A 4672-nucleotide genomic window follows, 5' to 3' on the forward strand; every position below is an offset into this window, starting at 1 on the left:
CCTTAAAGATCATCTAGCCCACCCCCCCTGCCATGGGCAGGGACACCTTCCACTAGGTCTGGTTGTTCAAAGCCCCATCCAGCCTGACCTTGACAGGTTATCCATCACCAGCAATATATACGGTACAACTTCCACTGAATCTTTTTGTACTTCCCACGTATTTATTAAAAGAGTAATATATCTTGAACTTTTCTTATGGTTCAGTTCAAAAAAAGTTCCTAGGCTCCACATTTTGTCACCAGCAGGAAATTGCTGGAAGTTGCTCACCTGAGCATTCCTTGGCAGATCTTTTAGATGAACCTGTTCTAATCTGTGGCTTCAAGCAATGAACAAAGGGTTTTCATGATAAGAGGCATAAATTATCTCAAAAGATCTAAAACACACATACAAAAGACAAGACGAAAGAGAAGTGAATACCTCACCTCCGATCAGTGCCTTGAAAAGGTAGATACTATAGAAGAACAACATAACCATGGTGTTCTTCGTAGTACTTAAAATAATTTGAGATTGTAGAAAAAAGGCAAGAGAACCTTTATGATCAGTGAGACATTTACATTAAGCACTTGCAAATGTAACGCTGATGTTTAGAAAAAAGATTATGGCAAGCGTATGAGATCTTGTGAGAATTTTTTTCTCTGCTTGTCCCATGTTGCTTGTTAGAGGTTACTGTGCATGTTTCAAGGAACCTGAAGTAAGATAGAATCTTTTAATGAGACTTTTCTCGTGATTTTGTGTCATAGGAGGTGAAAATAAGATTCCTCAGTCTTGTGGTGGTTGAATTTCCTCAGGGAAAACAATAACCCTCATGGCATATCCAGGGCTTCAGATTCTCCATGATGCTACTTCTGGTGTCATGGCTTTTTGGAAAAAAAAGTTGTCTTCTGGGACTAGCGGTCATGAGCTGTTGGTAATGACACTTTCTTTTGAGCTCACACTTGACTGTGAGATAGGAAACAGCTGCTGTCTGTGTATTGTCAAATGGAAGAGAGTAGAGCTATACCTCCAATTTGTTCTCTTTCTCCAAAGAAAATGAGCTGCAACTGTGGCAAGCCAGTAGCTCTGTGAATAGCATAATTTTTGAAGCATTATTTCCAAAGGACTTTATCCCTTGGAACTTTCTATCCCATTGTCTCCCGGGCTTCCTTACCACATCCTTACTAAGCAAGTCAAAACTTGTGCTGGGTGAACCGCCAGCTGCTGCCAAACAGAATATATATAAGCTGGATCCTACCTGTCTTTTCCTTTACGTGAAAGCACAACTTGTGTTTATTTTTTTCCTGTTCACTGCGAGTAGAAAAAAAAAATTACTGTTTTAACTTAAACCAACTTTGGAAGTGGATAGAAGCTGCTCAATGGATTAAAAAGTTACTGGAAACAAAAAGGATGCAGTACAATGACACAGCTGCTTAATTTATTTAGAAGCAGAATATGTATTGTTTCCTGACTTTTACAAATCATGGTGTCAGTTTATCCTGTCAACTTTTGAAATTTTATATCTGAAAACTCAACAAAACTTTTCCTGGTGGGGTTGAAAAGTTTGCCACATGCATTTGGTGTGGTGGGTGGAAAGAGGGAAGAAGCCTAAAGTAATATTGAAATTAATGATGAGCCTCTTACCTGCTGAAGGGTTGTCTTCACTTCCCTCTGTAGCAAAAATGTGCAATTGCAGCCAAACATGAGTACATGTACAAAAAACAGCTTAGTAACTATGTTTTGTGTCTGTAATTGCAATTTGGTGATGAAGAAAATAAATAATTGCAGAAAACTTCACAAAGATGGCTTCTTTCCCTTCACCCTCTGGTTAGGACTGGCCTTGAGCCCCACATTACTGCTGAAAAATTGATTTGGGAACTTTCCATGAGGACAGACATTTCTGTCACAATCTTTGTTGCTATCTTAGAACGGTGTTTATAGAAGGAAGGGGAATTGCTCATATAACCAATTGTAAAAGCATTCATTAGTAAATATTGATCCAAACCAAGCTCTCGGATATAAACATAGCAGAATCCGAGACACTGTTCTGCAAAAGAGCTTTTAGGAGTCTTCAAGTACAAAGTTTTGTTGTTTGGCTTATGCAAAGTTAAAAGGAAGAATCAATCTTGATTCAAAGTTGCTAATAGCTTTGTCTTTATCATGGCCTAAAGGTAGGTAGGATTAAAAACAACTCCTAGTTCATCTTACAGTCTTAGGATGTCTTTGTATTGTGAATTTATTTTGGAATAATGATGGACAACTTTTTGCATGTCAGTATTATAATGCTATCAGGCACTGAATTTTTTGAATAAGGAGCAATTAGAATTTCAGGGAGTTACAGCTGCAGTAACAAATTTTGCATCTGAAAAGGCCTTTGGTACCCAGCTAATCTGATTTTGCTGGGAATCTGAGGATTTTACTCTTATACCAAAGCTGTTACGCAAGAAGATGCTAGGACCTCCTTTGCTACCAATCATGTAACAACTCACCTGTGACCCTGCACTCGATGCTTGTTGACCCCCATGGCAGCTCTGGCATGCCCCTAGCAGTAGGAGCAAACACTCCTAATTGAGGAGAAGGCGAGAAGGATCTACTCTCCATGTACCTTTCCTCCTGTCAGAATAACAAGCTTGTCAGAGAATTGAAAAGGAGAGAGGAAAGGAGAAATAGGACACTCAGTGCGGATAGGTAGGGACAGTGAAGTATGTTGTTTACTGCACTAGTATTGGTGCTTAGTAAATCTCGTACCATCTGTAACTGCACTTCTAAATAGTAATGCTGCTGTGGAGTAGGCATGTTGTGAGTTACTTCAGTAACTCAGTGCTCAGTATAGATACTTTTGTGTCAGTTTACAAGAAGATGTGAAAATATATCATCAATATTTTGCTTCTGTGATTATAGAACAGGGGAAACTATTTCTTATGCCATTGTAAGATGCATCTCTTGTTCTGATTTGGGAAGAGTAGGATGCAATGAGTCTGCTTTCACAAATTTTACCACATACCTGAATGGTCCAGGAATGACACAAGTTGTGAGAAACCATTTCTTAGCTGAGTGCTGAGTAGTTCATACTAAACATCTTTGGCATTCTGTCTGCTGTTAAACATCTTAATTTTATTCAGTAATAGCATGAGAAGTGGGGATCACATTTTTCTGCAGGCCATTTGAAATTAATAATGGGCTGATTATACATTGTAGATTTTCCATTCATGATCCAAACTCTAAGTTGAACAGAAAAGGAAGTTACCATAAAATAGTAAATGTCACTATTTAATTTTTTGATTGGCTGCAGCATTAGACACCATGCACATCCACTGTAATAGCTACAGTGTTGAATACATTTTTCTGCTGGAAACAGCTGGCATCTTGCTGAAAATGTTACCTGTCTTACAGATGCTAAGAATCCAAACCACACATCTGAAATCTGCCAAACAAGAGACCTGCAGAGGTGCTGTAGGCCTGTCCAGTGCCATAGGACATCAGAAACTTAGCAGAGCTTTTCATGATTTCTTGACTAAGTACGTTTTTTCTTGATAAAGAAGTATTTATTTTTCATATTTTAAAGAGATGTTTCTGCTACTAATGAACGCAAAAATAAGTATTAAAATAGTATACATAAAATGTTACTAATTTTTTTTTAATTCTTAGGTAAATTAAAAGGTATGCAGGCTTTAGAACAGAAAGAGCATACTGTCCCTTTACTGCATACAGCAACTTCTTGGGCTTTTTGTAAGGATGTTCAGGAATGCAGTTCAGCTTTGAATTTCACAGGCTTTCTGTGGGGATAAAAGACATTCAGAGAAATAGAAGGCATGTGTCTTTTTCCTGTTGTGCTGTGGAGCCAGTCTCTAGTTAGTTTTGATTCTTGCTTGTGAGTTTGGTTTGAAGTAGAACTTTCACCATAACATTATTTTCTTAAATTTATCAAACACTGACAGATAGAATTCTAGCCGTCAAAGTATTCAATACAACAAAGCAAAAATATTTCAGTTTCTTCCTTTTTAAGAACTTTGCTTTCTTCCATGTCCCATGTTCAAATTCCTGCAGCACCTTCTGTTACAAACTCAGGCTTTTTGCATACTGCTTTTATTAGAGTAAGGTTGTCATCTCGTGCAAAATGTGCTGGCATGTTAGAATGAATCTTACCTCTTCCATTCACACACACAGTTTTTACTGTTTCTTAAGATTCTCTTGTAAACTTGAGGTAAACAAACTAAGCAGTGTGATGTGCAACTTCAGAAGGGAGAGTTAGCTAATTTGACAGAACCTATGCTGCTCAGTTACCAAAACCATAGGAATGGTGCAAGTTAGGCATAGTTTTTCGATGAACAGGAAGAGAAGCAGGAACTTACTCATTAGGAGAGAAGTTGTCTCTTTCTTTACACAGATAATTTTTCTCCTTCTGTTTGACTATACTCTAGAAATACCTAATGTACAGATTTTTAGGGCAGGAGAGGCAAAAGAGCTACAAATCAAGATACATGTCCTTTTAGAGAGCTCTGTGGCAATGGCTGAATATCACCTGCTCCGTTCATAGTTCCAGTAACTACCGTTAGGTTCCCTGTTACTCTGGAGAACATACTTAGCTTCAGCATCCTAAAAAGAGGATTATAGAAATTATTCCTGTTACCTAATGGGGAAAGAAAGCAGACAAAAAAATCTGTGTACAATTGCAAACTACATAATCTGCAACAGAGAC

This window comes from Haliaeetus leucocephalus, unplaced genomic scaffold (assembly GCF_000737465.1).
Source record: "Haliaeetus leucocephalus isolate CR32 unplaced genomic scaffold, Haliaeetus_leucocephalus-4.0 Scaffold598, whole genome shotgun sequence".
NCBI lineage: Eukaryota > Metazoa > Chordata > Aves > Accipitriformes > Accipitridae > Haliaeetus > Haliaeetus leucocephalus.